General features: G+C 31.9%; 1 protein-coding gene across 1 annotated transcript in view; it reads right to left on the bottom strand.

Annotated features, from left to right (window-relative positions):
- TMTC2 (transmembrane and tetratricopeptide repeat containing 2) overlaps window positions 1-8,879 on the bottom strand; it is a 351,862-nt gene that overhangs the window by 149,945 nt on the left and 193,038 nt on the right. The window lies entirely within an intron of this gene.

Here is an 8,879-nt window from a genome sequence, read left to right as displayed (position 1 = left end):
AAATGCATTTGTGTGGAAATAACTGAGATACTGATTTCATGTTTAAACAAAAATCATAATCATGTTTAAAAAAAAATCTATATTTTCTGTGCGCCCTTTGTTTTTTACTCTAAACAATCTTTTTACTCTAAACAAAATTAAAAGGATGAAAATCACATCAACAGCTGTTGCTCTCAAGCAAAATTATCCTTTTAAGACAAGAGGTTTCTCTTGTCTTCTTTCCTTCCCACTGGGAAAGAGATGGGGTATCAAATCCTGAAGCCAGAGTCCCTCCCAGCTAGAAGATGGGGATAGCAAGGTTTATGTGTGTCAAGATATATTTATTTTGTTGATTACTAATTCTACCTGAAGAATGAAAAGGGTTTTGAAGTCAATTTTTTTAAGGTATAATAAAGTGTAGACTCTTTCAATCTCAGATGTGTCAGTGTACCCTATAATTTAACACTGTGTGCCTCAGTTTACTCATCTGTAAAATAGGAAAAATAGTACTTCATGGGCTTTGCAATGAAGATTAAACTAGTTAATATATGTAGGGTGTTTAAGAAAGTGGCTGACACAAGACAAACACAATAAATATTTGCTATTACCATTAATATTATTGTGGTGAATACTCCTTGCAATTCACAATTTACAATATCAAATGTTGATTATAGAAATAATGTCAAATATTACACACTTTATGCTCTTATTTTATCTACAGAGAATAATAATCTTTCATATTTTTTTGCCGCTGATGAAAAACAGAGAAAAAACACTGAACTTAGAATTATCCAGCACCTAATAACACCACATTTTACTCCACATACTTGAAATATATCAGCTACGTTCTCAACACAGTCCTGTACATAAATATTATACTTAGTCTGTTCTAATAAACAGACTCACAGACACTACAGAACTTGCCAAGTTAATACTGAAGTATTAATTAGAGCAGGAATTCCAACCCAAGGCTGGCTGCTTCCAAACTTTTTCCACTCTCCACCTAACATTTTCATACCACCTTTCATCTTTCACTGCAAAGCAACATTCACATACTATGAATTAGGCTTTGGTATTATGAATCCATAAAAAAACTGAATGATAAAACAGTATAAAATATTGTCAAATTCAAATACTAAATGCAACAACAAGAGATGCAAAGTAGAAAAAAAGAGATAGTAAAATAAATTATAATTATCTTTAAACTTAAAAGGCATAACACCACATGTATTTTATATGTAGCCCTCACCCCTAAATTAATAAAGTATGACTGTATGGAAACTTCTAATAACCAGGCTATTTTTCAAGCCACCTTACCTCTCCCAAGTTCTGCTTTAATTGTGGCATTAGTTAATGAAATTATATTTACATTGGAATCACTCTAGAGAAATGCAACCAAATATTATTTTAAGCAACAAGAAAACATTATAATGCTATCCCATCTAAACCATAGTTTTACAACATAGATGCTAAAAAAAAATTATAGCAAGAGATTACCTTAAATATTTTAAGGAGTATTTCTAGATAAACAGATTGACTTTTCAGGCATTTATATCTTAATAAACATGTATTTCTATTATTAATAGTCAACAGACATAAAGTTATGACTAGAATATATGTTCACTCATTTTCTTGTTTGTTCATTTATTCATTCATAAATGTATTCATTTACTAAATAGATATGTGTTAAGCACATATCTCCTTTGTGCCAGGTACTTCAATAGAGGCTGGGCACTTAGGAATGTACTGACATACAAGTTCCCACCATTCGGAGCTTATGTATGAAGTGGGGAGTAAAGTGGGATGGAGAAGTGAGAACCACACAATAGAATAAAAAAATTAACTTCAGATAGTGATAAGTGCTACAAACATAAAATAAGATGGAGTGGATGAAGCTAATTTAGCTAGAGATAACTTACAAATAGGGAAATGGGTATCATCTCTGAGGAATAAAGGATATGGAGCCAGCCTTGCAAAGACTGGAGATTCCAAGTAAAGTGAATAGTTTGAGCAAGGAGTATAAAGCAATAATGAATTTGACACTTCTAAGAACAAAAAGGCCAGCAGGTGTGGCTGCAAAATCAAAGGGAAAGCCATGATGAAGTCACACAGATAAGTAGGGATCCTATAGGGTGTGGTGGGCCGTAATAAGTCTCAGGGATATTTTATTCACAGTGGGTAGGAGAGGACTTTCAGAGAGGATTTTTTGTGATATGACTTAACATTTTTAAAAGATCACTCTGCCTCCTCTGTGGAGGAGGTACTCACTGCAAGGGAACAAAAATAACAGAGAGACCAGTCAAATGACAACTTCAGTGAATGCAGAGACGAGATTAGGGTGGCTTACACTGGGACAGGCAGCAGAGAAGATGGTTATTCCAAAGTAAAACTACAATTAAGAAATTAAAAATCATTGGCAAAGTCATCTATGGCAAAGCCACAACGTGAAACTGAGTTGCTTGATTTTTGTCCAAATGGAAAACTCTTCACATTTTTATGATCAAGTCATTGCCCTGGGTGACTGGAAAAAGAAAAGGAAAATTCCCAAATTAGGCATATATTTTAAAAGCAAATTTAATTGTTTATGGATGAGAGAGGAAGGAATGGAGAGACAGGGAGAAAGTGGGGAAGAAGAAAGTGGGGAAGAAGTTGAGAGAGAGGGAAGTCTTTGATGTCCAGAGCTAATCTGACTCTCGCCACCTGGTATTTTGTTCTCCTATTGTACACAACACAGTCTTATAGAATCTCAGCTTGAGACAAGATTACTCTGAGACCATGATAAATGAGACAAAGCAAGACCATTTCATAATTCTAATAAACACAAAAAAGAGAAAGATTACTGTACAATACACAAAATGTCAAATATTTCCCCTCTTGCTAAATAAATGACTTCTTTACCCAGTCATAGAATTGTCCTAGTATCCAATCTACAGGACACCCATCCTTTCTTAGACCCTCTCTCAAATTACCCAACCAAAGTCCAGATCCTATGATAAGACATACAATGAGATATCCAAGGGTCTCTATGGGGTGGTGGTCCCTCAGAACAAGGAGAAATTAAGCCATCCTCTTTATTGCAGGTGTGTTCCTGGTGGTCTCTGAAGGGCATTGACATAGAGGATTTCATCATACTCAAATATGAAAACGATTCTTTTCAAAATAGTTTCTTCCTTAGATAATTGCTCTTCCATACAGTGTTTATCGAAATAGATTTTAGGTTTTTAAAGTAAGAGCTGCTAAAACTAAGTCTTAAATTGCCACACATTTTTTTTGACATGAAAACTGCTGTCACTACTTCCATATTTTCAAATTTAAATGTGACTAATTTTTGCATCAATGCTACCAAAACTCAATGCTACCATTAAGACTATTTCCAAAAATATAAAGGTACACCAAAGAATATGACCTAAAATAAAAAATTCTATTAGTAGTCCACTAAATAATAATTCTTTGCATAAAAGCTATTCATTTATCATGTTTCAATAATAAAACAAAACACGAAAAGGAAATCATTGTTGAATTGAGAAATCATTTAAAATCTAGCTAATGCAGATATAGTTTAAAGGAACTATAGTTTAACTGAACTACAAAAAATACATCTTAAAAGGGCTAATGGGATGAATTCACATCTATATAATTAATCTATGGAATTAATCAGTGCAGCTATGCTTTTTTTTTGTTTGACAAATTTGATCACATTAACCAAGTCAACTTTTGAAATCATGTTAATTTTTAAATATAACTGGTTTGATAAAACTTTGAAAGACATGGAAGAATACTCAAAAGCTCATGAATGAGACAATTTAACATTACACAAAATAAATTTTTTCAAAATCAATCTATAAATTCTATGTATCCAATTAATATTTTAGAGTCATTTACTAAGGAACTCAAAAAATATATTCTAATATAATATTGAGAAAAGTAAAACTGGATTTATATACCATATTCACCATGCACAATGGTAAACTCCAGATAAATTTATAGGTTAAATATGAAAAAGTAAAACTAACAGAAAAGTATGTTGGAGAATACCTCTGTGGAAGGGAAAGAAATTTCTTAGAACAACTTCTGAATATAACTCAATTGGTAAAATATCGATGAATTTGAGTTCCTCAAAATGAAAAACTTCTATTTATTGAAAGATATCATAGACAAAGATAAAAACACATAATACAGTAGGCAAAGATATTTCAAACATCTAAACAAAGAGCTGTACTTAGAATATAAAAAAGAACTCTTAAAAAAGCAACAACAACAAAAAAGATAAATTCAACAGAGAGAAAAAATGGGCAAAGGATATGATTAGGAATCTATCAAACAGAAAAACCCAATAAATATCAAGCATTTTAACTAATTCTCAAATTTCTTAGCAACCCAGAGAAATGCAAATTACAACATATATTTTATCGAATTGGCCCCAAACAGAAAACTGGATAAAGCCATGTGCTAGTGAAGAAGTGGGGAAGGACTCCATGCTCTATTGGTGGCAGTACAGCCTAGGGCAGCCATTTGTTATGCCATCTGACAGTACTCGGTCAAATTAACAAATGTCATTAAGTAAGTCAAGGATAAACCCTGACCCAGAATCCCACTCCTAAAGAAATTCTCACCGAAGAGAACATGTAAGAGGATGTTTAATGCAAGCATCTTAGAGTTGGCTGATAATGAAGTAACTGACCTGTCCACCCTGTGAGTACCATGCGGCACATAAACATTATGGATTTCTATGCAGCAACAAATCAATCCCATGTAAACATTGTAACACGAATGGACCTTAAAAGCCTACAAAGAATCAAAATATTTAATGCATTCTATCATGGCACCAGTTATAAATATTAAAAATTCATTCCTACCCAGAATATCACTACATATTTTACAAGAGTAAATTAAGTACATTAAAGCCTCCGCCTATGGTGCAGAGGGAAAATGAAGTTAGGAATAAAGATAAAAGGGAATAAATACATGACAAAAAGAAAAGAAAGTTGCAGGAATCATCTTGAAAACAGGCCATGAAACATATAATTAATCTAACCCTCTGCAACTGGGTTGGTGGGGAGGGGAGAAAATGAAAATGAAGGGGAGGGGTGTCTTTTTCTTTTAAAGATGGGAGGAAAGGAAAATTAAGGTTACATCTCACATTCTTTTAAAATAAAAATGGGGTTATCCTATACCCTGCTTAAGGAAGAAAGAGTTTTAACATTCACTAAACTTTTCTTTACACTAAGACAATTCAAAACAGATGTTTAGGATTATCTTCAAATTTTCACTTGGTAATTATACTTTGGACTAACAGAACTTAAAGATCTGTATCTTGTATTTTCATTAAAATGTAATGTTATTTGCATTTTTAAGCCCATTTTATTGATGTGTTCACTTAATGTGATGATTTTTAAAAATACAGTTTAACTGGAATAAAATCTTTAAAATTCTTCCAAGAAATTGTGAAGAAACTTAAAAAAAGTACCTATGTTTTTAAAGTCTGTATTTCAATTGACAAATGTGAACAGACAAACAGTTTAAACTCTGGAGAAAATATAATAAAGTACTTATTTGAAGTTCAAAAACTATAATTAGTTTATTCTAAAATCTCAATGTAACTTTCATAAGTTTTTCTCAATATGTTTCAAAATATTCAGAGTACTCATTTTATTCCTTTTGTTTTACAAAATGAATATACTATGAAGTTGCTCTCATTTGGGGGGAGCTACTGTCCCAGATCATGGCTTTTTCTTGTAGCCCACACATCTAAGTGCAGGAAAAGAAAAAGAAGGAACAAGAGAAAGTGGAGAAAGAATATATACAAAATGTTAATAAAAAATAGTAATTTTAAGTGCTTTCATTTATTTAAAACTTACTATTTGCTTGACAGTGTCCAGAATTTATTTAATCCAATAAAAATCTTTGAGGTATGCTACTATAACCATTTCATTATTGAGAAAACTAAGTGTTAACTCCCTCGTAGCAATGTTAATGACGGGAAATCCAGATCTGTTTCCAGGTATTGGAACCTATATACTTAGAGGTAAAGCTATCTATCTCACTCTCTCAATACTGAGTTTGAATACTAAGTACAAGAGCATATTATAATACTCAATATTTTTACATATTTAATTGAGGGGCTGGAGTAGAAGAGGAAAACAAAATAAATTATCCAAATAAATCATTCTTTATAACTGCTAGGGGCAAAAAAAAAAAAAAAAACCTCTAGACACGTATAAAGCTATCTGGTACCCATATTTTATAACGTATTTTCCATATGAGAGAAAAATTAATGCCAAACAATATATTAAGTGTTTTATATTCCTTTAGAAATATAACTTTAAATGTCCCATTTTCCAGTTAATTCATTGGAAGTAGAACATATGATGCCTGTGTAAACAATTGTTGCTACTCAAAGATGCTGGAGACTCGGGTATGTTTATCAAGATTTTCCAAGTGCCCTAAAAATGCCTTACATGTGACAGACATTTAATAAGCATTGTTTAACAAGTACATGATTTGTTTAACATGATTTCCTAAGATTAAGCATATATGATGATTACATTAAGGGAAGGCAAAGAGATGCTACTAGATACCTCTGCAAAGGCTTTAGAAAATTTGATCTGTAAAGTTATTTTCAAAAGAAAAAAAAAATCTGTTAAAAAATCAGGAAGCAAAGAAGCAGGAATTACATATCTCAAGGGCCCTTCACACTGATATTCAATTGCATCTAAAAGATACCACTTACTGAGAAACTTGACCTTACTTAATTCACAAGGAAAGCTCCTCTTGTACTTAGTTCACAATCTGCCACAGTTTGTTTTATGTTTTTTGAATGGCATAAAAACAATTAAATTCTCCCACCTTGCTAACATTGCTCTAAAGAGAAAGTCAAATGTGAGCTCCTTCTAGAAATGCTAAGTAATCTACAGCAATAAATACTTTCAAAATTTTTTCAAAGCTCCCATTCAAATACATGGTAGTTCTAAGTGTACAAAGTAAAATCAAACTTATTCTAAAGTAACTATTGCAATTTCATATCTCTTTTATAGTTCACAAAATCAATGCATGGTGACTTCAGCAATTTTTTTCTAGAATTTTTACTTAATGTGAAAATTTTGAAGATGTTATATATGTTATTAGAAATGTTAAAATAATTTTCTTATGATTTTGACATACATCACTTAAAATTAGCTAAAAACATGAATCATTTTTTAATATTAATATTTAAAAATTAGCTACTTAATTCAGGTCTACATAAGGAATTATGTCTCTTTGGGTTATCAATCAGCATTTTCACTTCACTAGTACACTGAACACAGTCACCCAAATTGGTAAAAACTCTCATTTTTCACTTTTGCCTTCAGCTATAATTTACTTTTACCTTAGAACTTTAATATATGTCTTTAGTCCCTATGTCAAAATCTTAAGTTTTAAGTAAAATCTGGTAAGATTGAAGAAGCATTTAACTGCACTAAAGATGATAAATCCTAAATTCTGTTTCCTCCAACTTTGAGTTACTTGTTTGAAATCAGAATTCTACCACCAAAAAGGGTTAAAAATGGAAACTTTATCAGTTATCTGTGCCAGACCAGCTGCAAAAGAAAATAAACAGAGGAGTACCTAATGTATCTGATACAATTTTTTTCTGTTCAGATTAAAGAGCTATTTTTAAGCTAAACTTTTCGTAGGTATTATCTATTTTACTCTTCACAACAAATAAGATTATCATCCAGTTGATAATAGGTGAGGAAATTGTGACTCAGAAGTAAAATGACATTCAAAAGATGACAGAGCTAAAAGTTGTGCCTGTCTGGTTCCCTTGCTTTTAACCTCTGTGCAACACTCAGACTTGTAGTCCAAAAATGGTATTACCAAAGCTAGAATTTAAATAAATATTTTAAAATATAAAGGTTAATTATGTTAAACTTTCTCATCTCAACGGAGAGGAGAAAAAGGAAAGCAAGTGGAAGCGGGTGGGAAGAGCCACTTGCTACATGGAACTTAAGACAAATGTGAATGTTGTATTTTTTTTAACCACAATGTTTTTAGACTCCATCCATTCTATACACTGTGAGGGGGTCAACATGTGAGCCTGGGCTTTTCACTAATTGTATGAGAGTCACTTCATATGACTCCAGGGAAATAAGGGTTCTTATAAAAGCCTCCGAGAATTTATTTTTCTTAAAGTGATCATACCTTGGACTATTACAAAAAAGAATGTTAAATGGGTTAAAAAGGCATGTCTAGTTAAAATTTGAAGCAGAAAAAGTGGACATAATTTAAAGACTATGGTTATTATGATAACAGAATACATACTTATACATAATTCTAATTATAGCAATTTTATAATATGCACTTATTTCTCCTGTTTCCCTATCTCTGGTTAACTCAGATAGACCTGAAACTAAACTTATTCCTAATAAGGGGAAAAAAGTATTAAAGATGAAAAGATAATACTTAGTATTCTGATAACATGTTAATATTAGTTTGACAACACTGTTAGTTGCTATATCTATGGATATGCTATAATACCCACATGTGAAATTCAGGACCTGTTTTCATTTCTGTTTTAACATATCTAGGGCTGTTTCTTAGCATTTACCATCTGCCATCTCTACCATATTCCTGACTCTGACTTTAAGCCACCCCACATTCATAGCCCAGTGCCCAGTCAATAATGCCAGCTCTTACCTACACCTGCCTTCACTCATTAATTTTCCATCTGTGCTCAGAATTTTTCCAATGGCCTTTCATCCAAACAAAAAAACAAACAATCTGCTCTATGTCCTTTTCTAGTAGCAGTATGCTCTTTGCAAAGTTTCTGATTAATTAACCCACAGGACTATATATTAATACAGTAAATACAATTTGCATTTACAAATATAATGACTGAAAAAGGGAGAAGTTTGGAAGCA

Source organism: Pteropus alecto, unplaced genomic scaffold (genome assembly GCF_000325575.1).
Source record: "Pteropus alecto unplaced genomic scaffold, ASM32557v1 scaffold76, whole genome shotgun sequence".
Classification (NCBI taxonomy): domain Eukaryota; kingdom Metazoa; phylum Chordata; class Mammalia; order Chiroptera; family Pteropodidae; genus Pteropus; species Pteropus alecto.
The sequence above is the reverse complement of the archived record's forward strand: the minus strand, read 5'-3'. Positions and strand labels throughout refer to the sequence as shown.